This window comes from Erythranthe guttata, chromosome 11, assembly GCF_056151865.1.
Source record: "Erythranthe guttata isolate IM_541 chromosome 11, IM_541, whole genome shotgun sequence".
Taxonomy (NCBI): Eukaryota; Viridiplantae; Streptophyta; class Magnoliopsida; order Lamiales; family Phrymaceae; genus Erythranthe; species Erythranthe guttata.
In genome coordinates, this window is record NC_142543.1 from 8,124,505 (window position 1) to 8,148,201 (window position 23,697).

Consider the following 23,697-nt stretch of genomic DNA (forward strand, 5'->3'; position numbering starts at 1 on the left):
CGGAGCATCGAAACATGGAATACGTTGTAAATATTGGACAAGTTGGGTGGTAAGGCTAGTTTGTGGGCTCGGTTACCAATTTTATCGAGAATTTCGAATGGGCCGATAAATCGTGGTGCTAACTTTCCCTTTTTTCCCAAATCGCATAATCCCTTTGAAAGGTGCCTCTTTAAGAAACACGGAGTCTCCGACTTTGAATCCTAAGTCTCTTATACGAGAATTGGATAGCTCTGTTGTCGATCTTGGGTGACACGCATCTTTTTCCGAATATTTTGGATTATCTCGACGGTTTGTTGTACTAAATCAGGGCCGAGGTATTTTCTTTCGCCAATTTCGTCCCAATGAAGTGGTGATCGACACTTACGACCATATAGAGCTTTATATGGTGCCATTCCAATTGATGAGTGGAAGCTATTGTTGTACGCGAATTCGATTAATGGGAGACGGGATTCCCAATTTCCTCCAAAGTCGAGAATGCAAGCACGTAGCAGATCTTCTAGGGTTTTGATGGTTCGCTCGGATTGACCGTCGGTTTGTGGGTGATAGGCCGTGCTGAAATTTATTCGTGTGCCGAGGGTTTCGTGTAAGATTTTCCAGAATTTTGACGTAAATCGAGGGTCTCGATCGGAAATAATGGTGACGGGAACGCCATGAAGTCGAACGATCTCTCGAACGTATATTTCGGCTAGTTTGTCCAAGCTAAAAGTCATCCGGATCGCGAGAAAATGAGCCGATTTGGTCAGTCGGTCGACAATCACCCAAATGGCATCGGATTCCTTTTGGGTCTTTGGAAACCCTTGCACAAAATCCATCGTAACGGCTTCCCATTTCCATTATGGAATTAAGTTTGATTGAAGTAAGCCGCCGAGCCTCTGTGTTCCGCCTTAACTTGCTGACATATTAAACATTCCGCGACGAATCGAGCCACGCCTTTCTTCATTCCGGGCCACCAGTATAACTTTTTCATGTCTTGATACATCTTGGTTTCACCGGGATGGCAAGTGTACGTAGTTTGATGAGCTTCGGTTAGGATTAGTCGGTGAACGTTCAGATCGCCAGGAATGTAGATTCGATTTTGGAATCGAACAAGTCCTTCTTCGGAGATTCGAAAGTTTGGCTGGGATTCGAGGTTGTCACGAATTTTGAGAATTTGCGGGTCCCGTTGTTGAGTTGTTTTGATCGATTCTCTTAAGTTAGGTTGGAAAGTGAGGGCGTTCATTGACTCGCGGCAGAGAGCGTCGGCAACAACGTTAGCTTTGCCGGGGTGGTAGAGTATCTCACAATCGCAGCCCTTGACTAGTTCAAGCCATCTTCTTTGCCTCATGTTCAAATCCTTCAGAGTGAAAAAGTATTTCAGGCTCTTGTGATCGGTGTAGATGGTACATTTTTCGCCATAGAGGTAGTGTCGCCAGATCTTGAGTGCGAATACGACGGCGGCTAACTCGAGATCGTGCGTTGGATAATTCCGTTCGTACTCCTTGAGTTGGCGTGAGGCGTAAGATATGAATTTCCCATTTTACATAAGTACAGCTCCCAACCCCAGTTTCGATGCATCACTGTAAACTATGAATTCTTCCGTTTTCTCCAGTAACGTGAGGATTGGTGCTGATGTGAGTCGATTCTTCAATTCGGTGAAGCTGGCCTCGCATTCTGGGGTCCATTGGTACTTAACGTCCTTTCGGGTTAGTCGGGTGAGCAGAGAGGAAAGCTTTGAGAAATCTTTCACAGACTTGCGGTAGTAGCCAGCTAGTCCGAGGAAACTTCTGATTTCCTTTACATTCTTTGGAGTCGACCAATTTGACACCGCCTCTATCTTGCTAGGATCGACAGAGATTCCTTTTGCCGATACGATGTGACCAAGGAAAGCCACACTTGATAACCAAAATTCACATTTGCTGAATTTGGCGTAAAGCTGATGAGATCGGAGAATCTGAAGCACGGTGCGGAGGTGTGACATATGCTCTTCTTGGTTCTTAGAGTAGATCAAGATATCGTCAATGAAGACAATAACGAAATGGTCCAAGTATTGATGAAAGACTCGGTTCATGAGGTCCATGAAAGCTGCGGGGGCATCGGTTAGACCGAAGGGCATGACTACGAATTCATAATGGCCATATCGGGTCCGGAAAGCGGTTTTGGGAATATCTGAGTCTTTGATTTTGAGTTGGTGGTATCCGGATCGGAGATTGATTTTGGAAAAGACGGAGGAGCCTTGGAGTTGGTCAAACAGATCGTCAATACGAGGAAGGGGGTATTTATTCTTGATTGTGATTTTATTAAGTTCACGGTAATCAATGAATAAGCGAAGGGATCCGTCTTTCTTTTTGACGAACAATACGGGGGCTCCCCACGGCGAGTGACTGGGCCGGACGTAGCCTTTATCGAGCAATTCCTGAATTTGATCTTTCAGCTCCTTTAAGTCTGTCGGGGCCATCCGATACGAGGCTTTGGAAATGGGGGCAGCTCCGGGAATCAAGTTGATCTCAAACTCGATTTCTCGATCGGGTGGAAGTCCAGGGATGTCGTCGGGAAACACGTCGGGGAATTCTTGTACTGCCGGTATATCGGATATTTGAGGTTTGTCGTTGGGTTCGGATTTCAAAATATCCACTAAGTAGCAGAAATGGCCCTTGTGGATAAGTTTGACAGCTTTGACTGCAGAGATGATTGGAATCAATGTTTTGGGTTGACTTTGGAATTTTAAGGTTTCGCTGTTTGGAAGAGGAAAGATGACAGTTTTCGGAGCACAATCATTTTTGCCTTTGAATTTGGTTAACCAATCCATGCCTAGGATAATATTGAAGTTTTTGATCGGAAGAATAATTAGATCAAAATTCAAGGGTTGGGCGTGAATTCGGATCGGACAATTGAGTATTATTTGATTCGAACACATTTCTTCACCAGAGGGAATGAGAATGCGATATTCGTAGTTTGTTCGACTAGGGGTGAGATTCAGATACGTAATTATTTTATCGGATATAAAGGAGTGAGTGGAGCCGGAATCAATTAGAGCATACGTGGGTTTATCGAGGACAAATATGGAACCTACGATCATAGAGGGGTCTCGTTCGATCTGATCTTCGGTCATAGCAAACACACGTCCGGGAACTTGTTCCGGAGTAGTTGGGCAGTCTCGCGCGATATGTCCGGGCTGTCGGCATCGGAAACAGGTCCTCGTCCCTGGTATGCATTCTCCAAAATGTCCTTTTCCACATTTTGGGCACGCATTTCTAGGTGGTGGCGGTGGAGGTGGTGGTCCGGTTGTTCGTCGCACGGGCTGGATCTCCTTTCCTCGGAATTGGCGGTTGCCAAGGTTGATCTTCTTCCATGGGCGTTGAGTAATTCCTTGGGCTCGACGGTTTTGCTGAATCTCTTTCTCGTCTTGGGAAGCCATAAGGGCCTTGTCTACCAATTGTCGAAAGGTTGAGGCGTTGGACATACGGATGTCTCTACGTATTTGCATTATGTCAGAACTTGGATCAAAATATTATAAATTTCTGAAATTCTGCCTATGCCGAGGCATTCCGAAATGATAATTGATTTTAGAATTCCCAATTTTTTGGAACAAAAATTTGGACCTCATTTTTAATTTTCGAAAACAATTGATTTTTTTCCGAAAAAGTCATTTTCAATTCTTTCAGTCCGATTTCCACCCCTAAATGTGGTTCATCTTTACATTTCAAGAATTTGGAACAGTTTGATCACTATATTTATGTTCCATGTAATTTAACTTTGATACTTTCCATATATGTCAATTATCTAGATTTTTTAATTAGTTTAAATTAATTTACAAACAATGCTAAAGATAACTTCAAATAATGGGAGTTTTTTGTGGAAGGTCCTTGACTAACAAAAAATTATTTACCCTAATGAAATAGATATTTTAAAAAGTATTTATCAATATTAAAAAGGGTTTATGCTGGTCAAAGCAATTAAAATCATCCAACACACGTAATTCATCAAACACTAACTTTAAACACGGAATATTTTTAACAATTGAATGTTGTATCTATTTATGGTAATGGAAAATATATTTCAAAAATTATTTGTCAGCATTAAAACATGTTTATGTTAGGTAAAACAATTAAAGTAGTTAATGCACGAAATCACCAAACAATAACTTTAAACAAATTTTTTAACCATTAAAAAATTAGAATTTATCCGTTTGTTTTCTATAACATCATTTCAATGAGTTTTGTCACTTACATATCATTTATTAAAGTATCATCTTACCATAATTTTTTCATAAAAACATATTTAGCAGACATACTAAATCTACATACTAAATCTAACGTATTTTCATTTTATGGGTTATAAAAGTTTCATTTAATTTTTTTTTATTATTAAAGATGTTTATCTACTTTACACAGTTCAATAAAACAAAAGCCATAAATTTATATCAATGAAATCAATAGTAAATAAAAACATTGTAGAGGTTTGAGATGTAAACCATGAAATTAAATCAAGCCACTAAAAATATTTGACTGACTATTAAAATAATCATTTTCTGATGATTAATAGATCCTAGTGAAATTTGATTTCTCCAATAAATGGAATACATAGTTCCCAACATTTCATATTTTGTCCATGTGTAAAATTAAAGAACAAAATAAATCAAAAAACATATTAAAAAACAAAACAAAGAGAGAGAGCTACTCAGCCCATATATTTGATTGGACGTATTGATTTCAACTTAAATAACATTTTTAACTAACAAATAACCACAAGTAATACATACATATATAATAAGTTACTAATAAGGATATAATAGGTATCACAAAAAAATTAAGAAACAAAAAAACATTCGTACTTTTAAAGGTAGGGAGATTAATGGGTAACATTTACATTTCAAAAAGTGGAGCCGACGAAATAGGCAAATTTCCATCAAGAATGACACGTACACAATAGACAACAAATATCTGAAAACAAACTAGAAAACACAACATTTGTTGTGTTGTCTTCAAAAACAACAATCATACTACATTCATATGTTACATATATATATCATCGATTAAGCCCAATTAGCCATGAGTGACATCCCACCGGCACCCAAGAGAACGGCTATATAAGACTTGATTTGGAGTTTGATACTTCCCCGCAATTTCGGCCCCATAAAATCAGCAGCCAATAAATCCACCAAAATCATACATATGATGCGTTAAGCAATCCAACGGTGATCAACAATCGAGGGCTGTTCTCCTTGTATGAGCTAGCCAATCCCAATCCCAATGCTATTCCAAATGGAGTTGTCACACTGAAGAAGAATGCCGTTGCTGCCTTCTTTATGAACTTGTACTCCGCCTGGAGAATGCAACCACCAAGTCCCATTCTTTCAAACATTTGATGAAAGCAGAGTGCAGCGATAAGTCTTTTGATCGAGCATGTGTTGTTAGAGGCGCCAAGTGACAACCCAATCACTATCGAGTGTACTATTATTCCCAGCTCCAAAACCTGCACTAATGCATACTCTTAGGCCCCATTTAGTTGCCAAGATAAGCCATGATTAACTAAATAGTTGGACTGAATTTGATATTTGGTATCCTCAATAAATTGCCGGGTCGACCCGCCAAAATTATGTAATTATGGCTTATCTTGCCTTATAGGGTACTTTTTTTTTATGTACGTCGAGAGATCCGATAAAATAATTAGGTTTATTATATTATTTTATTTTATTTTGGCTAATCTTATCTCGGCAACCAAACGAGGCCTTAATCAATTAATCAAAATGTATATTATTACATTTTTATATCAGCGTTCCCATTATTATCGTTCTCATTATTATCCTATATATGATCGAACTGTTTTTTTTTGTTTATCGGGTTCTTTGGGTCGGCTAACCTATAGTTAAAATATGATAACTAGTAAGATGTAATTTAGGCCACATACACGTAGGATTACTATTCTAATTAATTGACAACAAGTAGAGGTTAACATGAAAATGAAAACCATGCTATATATGAAATATTGAAGGCATAATATATATTATGTAACATCTGCTCCATTTGTTGCAGCTGGTAGGGATGGTAAACTAGCCAAACTGAGTTGTAAACTCGATGAGCAGGCTTGAAAAAAGCTCGAACTCGGATTCTAGTTTTTCGAGCTCGAGCTCGAGCAAGTTTTCAGTTGTTAGTGAGCTCACGAGCCGGCTCGCGAGCCTTATTTATTATTTTTATATATTATTTTTTATTTAAATAATGTATAATAATATAAAATATTATAGAAATAAAAAAATATATATAAATATTAAAAATATATATGTAGCACCCCCTCTATTATAGGCGATAAATCGAACCGGTTTATCGGAATTTTGTTTAGCGGAAGAATCTTATAGGATCTCTTTTAAAACTCGAAAAATCAACACTTGCGATTTCAAAACCATATTTGAAACATTGAGAATCCTAGTAATTTTCGCAACATTTCTTTGAAAAGCTTTAATCGATTTAATTTTTTTTTTTTTTTTTTTTTTTTTGTATAAATTTTTTTGGAAGGAGTTTATTCGAGTGCTACACTATCATAAAACATAGGTTTGAAGTCAAAATCAGAGTTTAGAAATATTTTGGCGATAAACGATAAAGTCATAGAATAAACGAACTACTTATGAATATAAGCGGATCAATATATTATAAAGTTCAAAATAGGATCCGTTACCGATTAAAGTCCCATACTTCCCATACTTTAAAGACGAATATGATAGTAAACGAAAACGGAAGTTAGTTTATATTACATCACCAAAATAGTACTTAGCCACACATATTTGAACTTCCAAAAACTCCGGGCAAGACTTCGATCCACTACTCGGTCCATTCCGAGGGAGGGTTACCACTAGCACTACCTGTAATTAGAAAATATCTATATGAGCTATTAAGCTCAGTAAGGAATTCGAGGACTTGCCGAGGGTTGAAAATAGCTTATACATATATATAGTATATATAACATTCCGATCACCTTCATCGAGTCATACAAACATCAAACAAGAATCGAGTCACAAAAATACTAAAACATATAAGTCACAAACATGCTCATGAATGCAATCTGTGTAAAAATCAATTTTTATTCGGATTCGTGAAAGATTAATTTCTATATTCGGATAATAAACCGTTTCGAGCCCGTGTATGGATCTAATATCACTCATATTACTCGTATCACTCCTCTCAACCCTAGTTGGATACCGGCCCACCATATCCGATTCGTTTATTACCCAAACATACCATTAATCTTTCAATTTTGTCAAAAGCAAATGCATGTCATGGAATGACTACAAATTATGTAAAAGTCATTTAAACATCACAAATATGAATCAAGTGAGTAACAACCCCAATCAAATAAAATTATCAACTACTTAATTACACAATTAACCAACACATATTTCATCACCACACACACACTGCCCACATACACACACGTACACACCCATCACACACATGCTTTTAAAGTAAAGACACTTTTATTCCATCATTTAATTAGTTTCTCACCACTTTCACTCATTTTTCAACTCAATAAATTCCAGCAGCCTTATAAATATGTTTCTGCCACAAATCCATGTTCTTAATCCCATGTCTTATAATTTAAATCACACAAGTCCAAGACATAGCACTTAACGCACAAGAACTTCATAATTAGCACCTAAACCTTTAAAATTCGAAATAATAGTAAAAGATCTTTAAAAATTCTCAAATTTGATCCTAAGACTTCTAATTATATATTTCGAGATTTTGAAATTATTTCACAGATTTATAAATTTTCAAATTTTTAATAATAAAAATAGTTAAATATCTCACTTCTTTACCAAAAATTGATTTTGCTTTCAAATATTCAATAAATAGTTCAAACCCCTTAAATTAATTCATTTATTACCATAGATCTACTGTAAATAACAGTTCAAAACTTGTTCAAAGCTGGAAGTTTCGGAAAATAACAGTTTAGCCCTTAAACCTTTTAGATTTACACATGCAAGACACTAGAAATAAAAATCTCTGGGGTTGTTTGGTTTCTTGTGAAAATTATTGAAATTTTGAAATCTTCAAATCTTTAGTCAAGAAGTGGTAGTACTTACAGATCTTAAGCATAGATTAAACAAGCAAGAAGAGGAGATTAAAGATTAACACAAAATTTCCATTTTCCCTCAAAAATCCCTAACTTTCGAAATACTTAAAAGTCTTTTAGGTTCTTGAAAACTCTTTTAAAATAATATGATATCTTCTAATTGTAGCAAGAAACTCGAAATTTCTTACCTAAATCACCAAAAGGAAAATGAAGAACAAGCAAAATAGAGAGACTTCAAGGGTTGATGACAAACTCGAACCAAGCCACTTTTATGGTGAAAGATATAGTGTGTGGTTCCAAAATGGATGTGTTGTTTTCTCCAGTGAATGGACAAGTTGTTCTTATGGTGTTCTGTGCATACTCTAGAGCCATGGTTAAATAGGGAATTTTCATGGTGGTTTTTGATTTTTCTTGTAAAATGAGTGGAGATGTGGAAGAAGATGAACAACAATGGTGGTGGTGATGTCTCGGTGGAATGAGGGAGAGGAAGTCAAGTAGGGAGATTATGTGTTGTAAGGAAGAAATAGAAGAGTGTCTCTTCAAATCTCTTGAGTGTGGATTAAGTGAAATGATTAGAAAATGCCAAGTGTTAAGTCATGCAATATTTACTAAATTTATTTATTTATTTTAAACACAGCCTTTACTCACACACACACTTCATCCGATCCATATATATATATATATATATATATATATATATATATATATATATATATATATATATATAAAATCATGTATGTATGTATGTATGCATGTACACATAGTAGGCATAGAAAATGCAAATTTTTTTGATTAAGCCATTAAATACGTAATTCATATATTTCACGTAATCACAAAATCACATATTTATTAAACACATAATAAAGCTATTAATTAAATATAGCACGTCAAAGTACCTAAAATATTTATGCAAGTTATTAAATTCACGTAAAAATTTTCGAGGAAGAATCTAAGTTCGTAGTTTGGAGTTTCGAAAGTATGGGGTAATATAATATATAATTACAATTTATTGTTTATTTTGTAATTTTTTTTAAAATAATTTTTAATAATAATAAAATAATACTTCAAAATATATTAAAAAAAAAAAAAAACAAAACAAAATGAGCTCGAGCTTGACAACATGGACACAAGCTCGAGCTCGAGCCAAAAAAAAAGGAACTCGACAAGCTCGAACTCAACAAAATAGACTCGAGCTCGAGCTCGAGCCTGCCAAAAGAGGCGAGCTCGGCTCGTTCAAACCCCTACTCAATAAGTAATAATTTATATCATCATCATTTTTAACACAAACAGACAAACAAACATTAGAAAAAGATCATATATCATCTGATCTGATGAACGTTCTGCTCCTATTAATTATTTCACGTGGAAACTTCACAACTATTGTGTATATACGTTAATTTATTATTAGTCTTTAAATATATAGAAGAACCTCGATAAATTAATACTCGATAAATTAATAACCTTGATTAAATAATTGTTTCTCTCGGTCCCGACTCGGTGAGAACGTGTTCAATTATTAATTCGATAATTTAATAATTCGCTAAATTAATAGAATTTCCCTAGTCCCAACTTTATTAATTTATAGAGGTTTAACTGTATATAGGAAATCTGATTGTAACAGATCCATTCAATTCAATGACTTGAGATGCACAATGATATAATGTGTTCACTCATTCTGTACGCACTTGATTATTTGGTTTAACTACAGAAAACCCTTATTTAATTCATTTAAACACATGCATCCCATTATTAACGAAATATAAACTGACTTTTATCAGTTAGATTCAGATTGGGGTTGAAAAATACAATCGATCATTATTTTAAATTTGTTATTCAAGTACTAACCATCGCGATGACTCGGTAACGGAGAAGTTGGGAACCCTGTACTTCCATCTTGGCTCCATGGTGGTGGCCGTGGAAATGAGAATGACCGCTGCCGCCAGCTTCCACCACCGCCAGCTCCTCCGGTTGCTGCCGGACTTCGGCTTGACAACTCCAGAATTGTGTTTCTTAGAGTAGACGCCTGTTTCCATAGAGTCGATTATGAGAGTAATGATTGCGGAGAGCATAGCCACGAAGCCAGAGTGAAGGGGAATTTGTGCCACGGGTTTTCTTTCAAACAGGTGGAGGACAACATGTCGAAAGAATCGGGCAACACGTGCATGAATCCCGTGGCTAGAATAATCCCGGAGGCGAAGGCTTTGACTATGACGAAGAGGCTTCGCTCTGGGCTGAGAGCCGGAATTGACTGTGTGACAAGTGGCAAGCATACTCCGATTATGCTGCTGATTAGGATTGTTACGATGGCGATGATTTTGAGCGGCAAAGCCTTCTTCTTGTTTGTGCAGCCGTCATCTTCTTCGGCGCCGCAATCCTCAACCACCGACAGGACTTGGACCGAAAAATTGGAAAGGAGGATGAAGAAGATGATTAAAATAGATTTCGAACAAGTCATCGTCAAATCTGAATGATTTCTTCAAACTGATCAAATCTAAATATGAATACAAATGATAAATTCAGTGTTGTGAGTCGTGATTACTTTAGTTCAAACTTATAGGAATATGTTGAGTGTATATTTTACACTCAATGTATACCTTCTTACGAGGATTTTTGTATACTTCTATTGATTTTATGATGCTTAATGAGTGGTTTATTGTATTTTAGGTACAACTTGACGATTTGGAAGTTCCAAGGACGAAACGAGCCAAAAAAAGTCAAAAACGGGCAAAAACGGAAGAAAACAAAATATGCTGAAAATTGGCTGAAAAGTGGCCCGCGCGGCCGTGCCAATTTTAGCCTACTTTTGGCACGGCCGCGCCAACTGCCGAAGTTGGGCGGAAGGTTTCGGCGATTCTCGTGCGGCCGTGTGAGAATTACACTGATTTTCGCGCGGTCGCGCCAAAACACGCTGGAGACAATTGTGGACTTTTAATCACACAAGGAAACCTAAATTCTTCTACCAAGTTGGGGAATCTATTTAAGGGCAAACCAAGCACGAGTTAGAGGACTTTAGAACACATCCTTAGAGGAAGAGGAGCGAGAGAACGAAGAAACGAAGACGGAGAATTGACAAATCTTCATCATAATTCTTCTTTCACCTATCTTTTTTTAATCTATGACTTTTATTAGTTTTATTATGTTTTTTCGTTATGAGTAGCTAAGTTTTTAATCTAGGATTTTGTTGGAGAACGCTATGTGGGGATGGTGAACCCGTTATCTTGAGATTATGCAATTGTGATTTTATGATTATTTCTTCTACTTGTTATGATTGTTAGTGCATGAACCTGATCAATTTATGTGATTTATCTGTGATTATTGGGATTGACTCGACCGACCTTTTTTGATAATTAGACGGTAAGTAGAATAGCCTTCGAGTAGTTTTCACCGGATGAGTGTGTCAATTGCATGTCGTGTCGTAGACATACATATATCACCTTAGGTAGCCATTTACGAGACTTGTTAGTTAATGTTTTATTCATAATTTGTTTGCAATATAGTGAACCGTTTATGAATAATAGACTCATAATACACGCGACAGCGGGTTATGAGTAAATTAGTGTCTCGGGTTTATAATCATGAATCATATATTTCATAATTGAGAGGTTTTGGGTGAGCAATTCTTGCATAGGGGAAGATAAAATCCTAGGTCCGTTTTTATTGATATTTTCTCGTGATTCTTTGCTTTCTTAATTAGTTTAATTGACCCGCAAGGGTGGCCTAGCGGTTGGAGCAAGAGAGCTGGGGTCAATTGACCCAAGTTCGAATCCCCTTGCCAACGGTCGCTAGGTCGAGCTTGTCACACATGGTTAGCCTAGTGTCGTTTACATCTCTCGTATGGTTTGCAAGCTATTATACGAGAGTGTAGGTTTACCCAGTGCACCTATATGGTTGGCTGCGGGTTCCTGCATTACCAAAAAAAAAAAAAAAAAAAAAAAAAAAAAAAAAAAAAAAAACCCCTGTGCCTTATCGGAATAAAAGTACATTTTTTGGCCAAAAAAAAAAAAAAAAAAAAAAAAAAAAAAAAAAAATAATTAGTTTAATTGTTTAATTGATTTAATTCGACAAACTTGCGTAGGCTGGATAAAAATCATAGTTGTTAGAATTTGGTACTTAGGATTAGATAATTTGAGTATTCCATGTGGGATCGACATCCGACTCTCACGAGTCCACTTTTACTACTTGTTTGCGATACGTGCACTTGCGTGTTAGGTATTTAGCACCCAACAGAATACATGGTGGCCGGGAAAAATAAATTAGCGGATAAATAAGAACATTCGAATTTATCTGTAAAAAAAAACATCTAACTTTGTTGTCTTCTAAATAATTCCACCTCATTCCAATTTATCTATAAATTAAAAAACTTTTTTATATATGTCAAAAATTACCCTTAATTACTTGAAACTTTAATTCAACTCCAATTTCATGATTTAAATCCCAATTTAGCCCAATTTCACAAATTAACCAATTTTGACTATTTTTTTTGAAATTTTTTTTCGCCAGGTCAACTGCCGGTCTCCGGCGTCGACTTTTCTTTTGAATTTTTTTTTTCTGATTTTTATTCCGGCAAGTCAACCGCCGTTGACTATTTTTTTTCCTAAAAAAATATTTTAATTAATATTATTGTCTTGGCTGTTAAATTACTGTATTCAACAGTAATTTAACTATCGGAGACAGTAATTTAACTGTTTGAGACAATAATATTATTGTGTGAGATAATAATTTTACTGTATTAATTAATTTTATCGTCTTGTCCTGCAATTTTATTGTCTTCAACCGTAACATTACTTTCTCTGACTGTAATATTATTGTCTCATGCAATAATATTATTGTTTGGGACAGTAATATTAGTAATATTACTGTTCGGGAAAGTAATATTCATAATATTATTGTTCGGGACAGTAATATTACTGTATGTGACAATAATTTCTTTGAATTAATTAATTTTAGGCGGCGGATATATGCAAGCCCATTTTTTTATTAGTTCAAACCCACATAAAGATATTTATTAGTTCAAGCCCGTAATTTAATCTTATTTTATTACATCACGACTAAAGAGGATGAATATACCTCTATCCACAAATAATACTCAAATACAAACAAACCCTATTTTTAATTTGTTCAACACAAAAAAAAAAAAAAAAAACCCTCACGGCTGACGCACGACTATCGCCTCGACGCCGACCGACGAGACTTCCACCGCGCCGGCGACGACCAGCAACCCACCCACCGCACCACGACCACCGCACCATCACCACCTTTTTACTAAACTATTATTTGTAAATTCGAAAACATTAATCGAGCATCGATTCTTGATAAATATGTGTGGATGAACATTAATCTATACTTATTTCTCTTGTTGGGTTGCAATGCTTTAGCCGATTTAAGAAAAAAAATTGAGATTGGTTTTTTTGTGTGTTTTCGTTGGCTTCCCAAATCGGTTTACCTAGACCGATTTTATACACGAAAATCGGCGTCATAATGCCGATTTTTGTTAATCAAATCGGCAACACAACGTCGACTTTACAAGTCAAAATCGGCGTTGTACGCCGATTTTTTATTTTCTTTAATGTTTTGTATTTTTTATTTGGTTTTGAATTTCATTAAGGGTAAATTAGTATTTTTATGTTGGAGGTCTTGAACTAATAAAACAATGGGCTTGTATATATCCGCAGCCTTAATTTTATCGTCTTGACCTGCAATTTCGTTGTCTTCGACCGTAACATTATTGTCTCCGACGGTAATGTTACTGTATGATGCAATAATATTACTGTTTGGAACAGTAATATTAGTAATATTATTGTTCGGAAAAGTAATATTCATAACATTACTGTTTGGGACAGTAATATTAGTAATATTACTCTTTGGGACAGTAATATTAGTAATATTACTCCTTTGGTATTCAATATTACTATTTCTGACAATAATTTTGTTCTTAACTCTGTAAATAAAAAAAAAAAAATAGTCAACGCCGGAGATTTTGATTTTTCTGCTTCCTCATTTACTTGCCAACTCAAATTGACCCTATTCAAAACAGGATTTCTTTGTTTTTTTTTTCTTTATAAATAAAAAAAAAAGTCATCTTGTATTCAAATAAATCAGGAAATTTGTATAGGTGATCGAAGGATTAAATTTTGTTTATTTTATTTTCGGATGTTTACGTTACTATCTATTTATTGGTTTAAGTTATTGTTTTACAAAGAGTTGAAAATACTTAAAAGTGTGCGGACGCGCATCCCTTTACTGACTTTGGGTAATGACAAATAGGCTCATGACAAGGGCTCTTATCCCTTTACTGACTTTGGGTAATGACAAATAGGCTCATGACAAGGGCACTTAATTAAAAGAGAGACATCCAACTTTTTTGTTTTTCAAATAAATCCAGTCCATTCAAACTTATTTGCAAATAAGGAAAATCCTTTTATATATACCAAAATTACCCCCAATTCATTGAAACCCAATTTAACTCCAATTTCATGATTTACACCCCAATTTAGCTCAATTTCATCAATTAACCAATTTTAACCCTAATTTCAATTTTGACCCCAATTTTGACCCGCCACCACCGGAGACCGCCGGTCGCCGCCGTTGACCGGCGTTGACTTTTTTTTTTTTTTTTTTTTATAATTTTGTTTTTTCTTAAAAATAATATTTTAATTAATATTACTGTCTTGGCTGCTAAATTACTATCTCCGGCAGTTATTTAACTGTCGGAGACAGTAATTTAACTATTAATTGACTTTTTTATTCTTAAAAAAAATATTTTTAATTAATATTACGGTATTCGTTGCTAAGTTACTGTCTCCGGCAGTTATTTAACTGTCGGAGACAGTAATTTAATTGTTAATTGACCTTTTTTTTTCCTTAAATAAAATTATTTTAATTAATATTACTGCCTTGGATGTTAAATTACTGTCTCCAACAGTAATTTAACTATCTTAGACAATAATATTAATAATATTATTGTTCGGAAAAATAATATTCATAATATTACTGTCTAAGACAGTAATTTAGTAGCCAAGACAGTAATATTAATTAAACTATTTTTTTTCTAAGAAAAACAATTCAAAAAAAAAAAGTCAACGCCGGAGATCGGCCGGAAAAAAATTACAGAAAAAAAAAATTCAAAAAAAAAAAAAAATAGTCAACGGCGGTCAACGCAGGAATCTGGATGGAAAAAAAACATTTCAGAAAAAAAAAAAATTTGAAAAAAAAAGTTTTGGGGGTTAATGTGATATATTTGTTTAAATCCGGGGTCAATGTGTAATATTAAGGAAGTTAGAGCATAATGGGTGGAATTGATAAGAATTATATTATTGAGGGTATTTTAGACTAAAAACATGGGGATGAGCTTGAGACTGTTTTTTTTGTGGACCAAAATGCATTTAAGTCCCATGTGATGGACATTTTAGCCATTTGCCCTACTGATTTTTGGTATTCATTTAAATTTGTTATTAATTTATATATATAATTATGGGTATCATTTGTTTGTGAATTGTTTATTAAATGAAACATCAAACCATAATTATTATTTTTGGATAAAAAAATAATAATTATTATTCTTTGGATAAAAGGACAATAATTATTATAACCTCTTGGCAATTAAATTTCGATATTATAGTATAGTATTATTCTATTTAAAAACTCAAACCAATAAACAATTGAATTTTCGTGAACATAAAAAAAAAAAAAAAAAGAACAACCAATGAATGGCAGTATTCATGCCGCTCAAGTACTCAAGAGTCAACTCGCTCGATGGACATTCCAATTACTGAAATGCTATTCATAGAACAACTTTTACTGGCTTACAGTGCGACTTTATTTCATTTATAACTTTTCTTCAAAAAATTCAAAATCCTCTCAAACCCTATCCAAGGTCCTTCGAATTCCTGCTGATTAAACGAGCAATTCAACAACGATTTAAGGTAAAACTCGAACTCAAATCGTTAACCCAATGTTTTATAGTAGTATATTAACAAATTTCGTCGAAATCTATACGTTTTCAGTATTTCGAAGATTTTCGAAACTTTTCGGAAAAAAATTGCGTTTCGTGTAAGAAATCACGAAATTAAAGGGCTGATTTCGTGATTTTTTTCCACGAAATTAGCAAGATTGTTTGTTTTTCTTACGTTTCGTGCAAAATCTTACGAAACAGAAGCTTACATTTAGTGAGATTTCTCATGAAATGTAAGCTTTTGTTTCGTAAGATTTTGCACGAAACGTAAGAGTTTCGGCCATTTTCCAGTTATTTTGTGGAAAAACAAACGAAATTAGTGCTTGTATTTCGTGAACACAAACACGAAATGTAAGCATTAATTTCGTGTGTTTTTCCACGAAATAACTGAAAAATTTCAGTTTTTTTATTTAAGATTTGTTTTATTTATTATTATTATTATTTAGACTGACGTTAATAGTGTCTTATTTAACAGATGGCAGGCAAAGGCAAATCAAAGGCAATTATGCGAGCAGTTCATGAAGAGGCTGAGCATCAAGAGCGGGAGCACGAGCGCATGACTATGTCTACACGACGTAGGCGATAGGCTGAGAGAGCTGATGAAGCCAGATCATCGGTTGCAGATCCTGATGTTGGGTCTTCTCGTGCTATAGAGGAGGAGGAGGAGGAGGAGGAGGATGCTGTGGACCCCGTTCACGAGACTGAGGTTGTAGCTCGTGGAGGTCGAGGAGGCCGAGGACGGGCCCGTGGAGGTCGTGGTGGTCGAGCTCAAACTCGAGTCAATCCGGATGTGCTAGATGGTCCATTTCCTGGTGGCCCGCGGGATCCGTCTTTGATTCTGAGATTCAAGTTGCACGTAGCGGCATATATTTGGAGGGAAGAAGTAAGTTAATTACTTATTTTATTTTTAATATTATAATTTATATATCTTATATTAAAATATTTTTATAGTTGATTAATTAATATGTTTTCTAAATAAATGGTTGCATGAACGTCCGGTTGGATGAGTGGAGTCCCATATCAACTTCCTGAACCATGTCAACTATGAGAAGATAGCAGCTGCCCTAGAAGACATAGATGTATCCGTAGACAAGCATTTTCTGCGGATGACCGGTTTGTATCCCCTAGCCTGATGTTATTTACCGCGCCTAGATGCTCCGCTGTTGTTTGCATTCGTGGAGCGATGGCAGCCGGAGACGAACAACTTCCATATGCCGTGGGGAGAGATGACTATCACTCTCCACGATGTCCAGATGATTCTAGGTGCCAATGTGGAGGGACGGGTGGTCGCACCTAGGTACGACGAGGTCATCGAGCGGACAAACTGCGTGTATTTGCTGTCCGAGGTATTAAACCTCGATTTTGAGGAGATTGACGAGTCATGGAAGTGTGGGGGCCCCACATGGAGGATGATACAGGGACAATTGTTGATGCCCGACACGCACATGAGACGCCGAGTTCAGATATATCTACTGTTTCTCCTCGGATCCATTTTATTACCCGACAAGACATGTGATCTGGTGAAGCCGTGGTATATGCACGTGCTCGAGAATTCAGTGCTTGATCAGGTCGGCACGTATTCGTGGGGTACGACCTGTTTGGCCAATCTATACAGGGAGTTGGGTATATGCAGTCGAGCACAGTCGAGGAGCTTGGCGGGTTGCACCACCCTTCTTCAGGTAAATTGTAATATATTTTTGTTCTTATTTTGTTGATAATGTTTTTAAATTTATATATTCTCTATTGTTTATTTCCCTAAATATCTTTAAATAAAATATTGCAGTGCTGGATATACGAGTATTTCCCGAGATTCCAACCGCCGGAGGAGAGCGAGCGGTACCGCGAGTTTCAGCCTCGATGCAAGAGGTGGAACGCGCCACCAAAAGCGGGCACGCTCGAGCATATTCGAGGTTTACTCGACAATATGACAGCGGATGATGTAAGTCTTTTTATATTTATGTATTTATATTTTTTTTCAAATATGAATTTTTTGATTTATGTGTTTATATTTTTTTAAAATATGAAATTTTTCGATTTTATGTAATTGTAGTTTGTTTCAATATGAATTTTTTGGTTTATGTTTGTAGTTTAAATATGAATGTTTTGATTTATGTATTTATATTGTTTTCTGTTTAGGTCGAGTGGCTACCGTATGGTCGGAATATACACGAGAGTATCCCTCGTACGTTGTATCATGGCACGATCCAGTACATGTGGGTCGTAGAGCCGAATATGCCTGATCGTTGCGTTCGACAGTTCGGGTGGATCCTGGATATTCCGCGCGGCTTGATTCCATCAATGGAGCCATGTTCACGCGGTCCCAAATGAGGTACATCATACAAAGTCATCTACCCATTTCCGGGTGGTATGTGGGACATGGTCCAAGCTCATTCCATTCGTGCCAACATATACAAGACGGCACGACAACGCGGGGAAGTCGACGAGCACTACATGGAGTGGTATACCGATCGGACTCATCTGAAGATCAACAACCCCGACGTAGGCCCGGCTCCACTGCATCGAGAGAATGTGAGGCCACCAGATCAGCCGCCTTATTACCAGATAGTACGTGCATTTTACCCGATCACAAGGAGCACTGGACATGACTGGATGCAGGAGTTTGCCGATCTACGTGCCGACCTTGGAGATATTATGCAGCCCGCCGCCCGATATATTGGTATCAACCAGGAGAACGACAACGACGACGACGACGATCATGAGGTGCAGCCGCCTAGGAGAGCCAGGCGGTAGTTTATCGATTTTTTTTGCCGGTTATGTATTTTTATGAACTATTTAATTTTAAAGTTTATTTTTATTATTATTAGGACTATGCATTTTTATTATTGTTAGGAACTATTTACTTTAATAATTTGTTTTTATTATTATTAGGAACTAATTATTTTACTAGTTTTGTTTATTATTATTACGAACTATTTAATTTACTAGTTTGTTGTTTTGTATTTAATTCACTAGTTTTTTTAGTTGAATTTAGAAACTAGGTACAACTGAAGCAATTAAAGTATAGATTTAAACATTCCAAAACAACCTTACAAAAAAACTTACAAATTTAATCATTCCAAAAACATAGGTTAAACATAAAAATGCAAAATACAACGCTACAAATTTAAATATTCCAAAACATAAATTAAACATTAAAATGCAAAATTAAAACAAATAAAAATTTAAACATAAGTTAAACTTTCAAGTACACGGCAAATGGTTATGATTACCATTACTCACACTCAATCGCCATAATCCATCCTCCGATGATGTTTTGCCAATTAACCTGAACGGGCAAGAACGTTTCTTCAATAGTACATGTCGTCCAGATTGATATCTTGCACACGTTAAAACATGATATTTTTCTGATTTACAATGATTAATAAGTCGATGATTATGACCAATTGCTGTGTCTTTTGCCCACATAATTAAAGCTTCTCTACTATCACACACAATACCACGTTCAAAGAAGTGACTATGATCGTAAGATTGTTCTCTTAGTTCATGCATAAATATTTGAAATTAAAAGACAATATATAAGGGACTTCGTATGAAATAACACGAAATGTAAGCTACAATTTCGTGTAAAAACATACGAAATAAGAGCTTCCATTTCCTACGTTTTTCTACGAAATGTAAGCTTTAATTTCGAATGTTTTTCTACGAAACAAACAACAAATGATTTTAATACACATTTCGTATAGTATTACATGAAATGGAAGTATATATTTCGTGTGTTATAACACGAAATATCTAAAAACATTGGAAATGAACAAAAAACGTGTATTTTCACCTCAAAATCGAAGCCGTTGTCATCCATGTCGATAATACTTGTGCTCTAACTGATATTGGTCAAAAAATTATTGAATTTGAAAAATTTCAAGAATTAAAGGTTGAGAGTGTTTGAGAGGGGGTTTGGATAAGACTTGGAAAAGAAAAAAAAAATGAATTATAGTGGTAAAAACCGCACTGATAATAGCAAACCCCTTCCAATTATTTAAGGAATTTTGACTTTTTCAAGTTTTTAGAAACTAATATATGTGGAAATGTGGGATAACCCCCTAGTTTTGAAAATATATAGGGATAGGTGATAAGTGTTCATTTTGCATGATTTTCACTTATCAATTATTCGAGTTTTGGTTTTCGTTCGTCCGAGTTTTCGGCTTTATTTGTATATATTATGTTGTTTTTGTTTTATTTATATTTTAGGTAAATATAAGCTATTTTTTCCGATTCGAGACGATTTTGGAAGCGGAGCCGAGAATCAAACCAAACACGTGCAAAAGTGCATTCTCGCGGATTGTGGCAGTGTTTGGTATATCAAGCATAACTTTTGCATACGACCTCCGATTGGGCTGATTTAAGTGGATTTAGAAAGCTAACTTCAGGGGCTACAACTTTTTTGAAATGCACAATTGTCCAATTCGGGCTGAAAAAGGGTGAATAAAGTGTTTGAAGTTGATGCAGAGGCCAGATCGCGATCCAGAATCACCGGATCGCGATCTGGTGGCAAATTCCAGTAACAGCGAAAAGTTGGGGCAGATCGCGATCCTCACTTCCTAGATCGCGATCTGGGAAGGCGGTGCGCAGTTTTCGTGGTTGCCCGATCGCGATCCAAGAAGCCCAGATCGCGATCTGGGCACAGAAATCGAGACTAGATATTTTTCTTTCATTTCTCAATATAAACAGAAGGTCCCTTTTTCATTTTTCAACCTCTCGACGATATCTTGATCTTTTCTTCGGTTTTCTCTTCGGTTCAAGCCAGTTCTTCGCGGGAAGCTTCGACGAGGGTTTCGAGTCGGGTTTTTCATAAGCTTTTCTTTACGTTTAGTTTATAATTTCTCGTGTTCTTCATTTTGATGCTATGTTTGTAATGAACTGAGCATTTTCTTTTAGGGGAAATGAAACCTTGTATATATTGATTTTGATTTCCAGATCTGTGATCTATTTGACGTTCTTTGATTTTGTTTATGTTTTTTTGTATTAAATGCTTTCGATTATTTGGCCAACAGTTGAATTGATTCTAAATGGGAATGAACTCGAGAGAGGATTTCTCGTTTGATTTTAGGAAAACATAGCTCGGGTTGTGGAAACGGAGACGTGATGCACCTTGGGTAGCCCTTAAGGACTTGACCTAAATGCTATCTTCATATCAGGTTCTGAACGGAGACGTCGGACATGTGGGTAGACTCTAACTACACTGGAGACGGGGGTTAGGGTATTTTAGTGTCTGGGTTAGCGAACATAGAATTGACAATAGATTCGGATTTGTAGATCTTTATCGATAATACACTGGTGGATTTTACCCTAGAAGCCATCACACATCGGAATTCCTTGCTTGTCCTGGCTGACCGGTGTTTTTATTTTTGTTTCCTTTTGGCATCATTTCATCCCTCATCCTTTCGATCGTCAAGATAAAGTTTAGGATAGTATAATTACGGTACTTGGTAGATTTGGGAACTTAATTCCCTGTGGATCGATATCTGGAATTCACTATTCTACAAAATGCGATACTGTACACTTGCGGTTTTTCATACGTAGGTTTTATGCGTATCAAGTTTTTGGCGCCGTTGCTGGGGAATTAGTTAATCTTGAATTTACTAATATCGTTACAAACTATCCTTACTTTACTTTAGACATTTTTCTTTTATTTTTTTTTTCATTTTTGATTTATTTTATTTATTTTCACAGATTTGTATACATTGATGGCCTCGATTTATGATCTCTCTCTTTACAAGATTCAATCCAGAGTTGATTACATTCAACATGAGTTGGAGGATATTGAAAGATATCGTAAGCTGAACCTAGAAAATGGAGTTGCACAAACAAATGAGCACTTGTGCTATTTACAAGACGAACTCCACTTTCTGGCAAATATTTTCGAAAATTTTCAGAGATGTCATAGTCCCAAACCACATCCGACCATCCTATATGAAGACAGCGAGGTATTTACAGATTTTCGTATGAACGATGAGGTTGAGCACCTTGAGGGAATTATTCATCCCAGTATTGTAGATACTTTTGCGTGTGATGAGAGTGGGATGAAGATGATGGTAGAGGAACTTGACGAACAAAATCCTATCCACATTGCTACTCTGGATTTGAGTGTGAGTGAGGAGACGAGTTTCATATTTGAGGTAGAGCTTTCTCCAAAGCTCGAATATCTCGTATACGAGTTTGAGAGATCGGTAGGCAAGCAACCCATCCTAGTCTCCTACCGACTGATTTCCCAAGTAAACGAAAAGTACCATGGGTTGGGATGGTCATTACAAGATTGCAATCTAGTCCATGATATGATTGCAAAGTATGTATCAAGACTGACAGATGGATGCGCAATCTACAAGGCTTTGGATTGGACATAATCCGTCCAAATTGCGTCGAGCCGTCGACCGTAAAACAGGCGCTGAATGGGAGGCAACCCATTATTTATTTTTAGTCATTTATTTTGTTAGTTTTCTTTTATGTTTGCATTTTTTGGTTTAAAGTTTAATTTCACCCATTTTTCTTGATTTTTGCCGGTATCTCGTACCCAAGGAAAGAAGAGTAAAAAGTCGGGAAGTCTAGACAACTCCGACAATTCGCCCTCGGTGCCAAAATTCACGGCACCCCGTGCAAACAATGAACACTTTCGCAACCGTAGAACACTGATCAATCTGCGGCACGACTGTTCAGGGCGTATTTCTTTCTCATATCTTTTATTTTTCGCATTGAGGGCAATGCATGATTTAAGTTTGGGGGTGAGTTTAGCTTATTTTGATTTGGTCTTTTGCATACATATCATATAATTTAGTTTCATTTATGTATTTCAATTTCCGTAATTGTGTTATGTTTGTCACATGCATTTCATTTAGGATCGAGTGTAAGTTGCATTTCCGGATCTATTGAAGCAAAGCAATTAATGAATTAGTAGACTGGCTAGTTGATTTTAAAATTGAAATTGTGGATAACCGGCTAATTATAGATGAACCTTCCGACTGTGTTTTTGCAGCTTGTGTGGATAGCCTTTCGAATCCTTTCCGATTAAGCTTGAGCGCACTTTTTCTGAGGGGTATAATAGTCTGAGGTTTGGGGGGCGAGTTAGAATTGAATTATGTGTTCACGATTTCCAGTTGTTGGCTAAAAATTCTATCAATGGTCTTTACGTTTTTATTTTATGTTTTATGTTAAAAAAAAAAAGAGAGAAAAATGATAATTTGTGGTATTGTTGTAATTCACGCTCTGATTTCCCCGCCTTTCTGACTCGAGCTTAACCCGTTGGGTGCACCTCGTCGCCTAAGTCTCTCGAGCTGTCGAGCTTGGGGGTTTCTTGGACTAAAGTTCGATACATGGGTCAGGGAGATAACACAGTGGTGTCGAGCCTTGCACGAGTCATGATTATGCTCGTTTCAAAAAAAAAAATGAAAAAAAAAAGTTGTGATGAAAATCACCAAAAATATTGTTGTTCTCATTTCTTATTGAATAAAGAGACCTACTTATGCCCAACTCGAGATTTTGAATTTCAGAATCAAAACTTACTTTTCACCCACATTTCTACTCAAAACCCTCGATGATTGTGGTTATTGTTTAACTACGGATTCTTTAGTCTATCTTTCATTTTGGTGTAGAAACTACTAATTGCGTCGGTAGGAAAGTCGAATACCTTAAGCCGTTTGCCATTCTGAGATTTTAGGTTATCTAGCTCGTTTTATCTTTGGAATTAATTG

At 36.1% G+C, this 23,697-nt stretch overlaps 1 pseudogene across 1 annotated transcript; it reads right to left on the bottom strand.

The window, feature by feature from the left end:
• Positions 1 to 4,933: 4,933 nt before the first annotated feature.
• Positions 4,934 to 10,506, bottom strand: LOC105970741 (fe(2+) transport protein 1 pseudogene; annotated as a pseudogene). The gene is made up of 3 exons (XR_016034563.1): positions 10,087 to 10,506; positions 9,889 to 10,028; positions 4,934 to 5,451 (listed from the first exon to the last, which is right to left on the bottom strand). The product of XR_016034563.1 is annotated as a fe(2+) transport protein 1 pseudogene (transcript).
• Between the last annotated feature and the right edge of the window lie 13,191 nt (positions 10,507 to 23,697).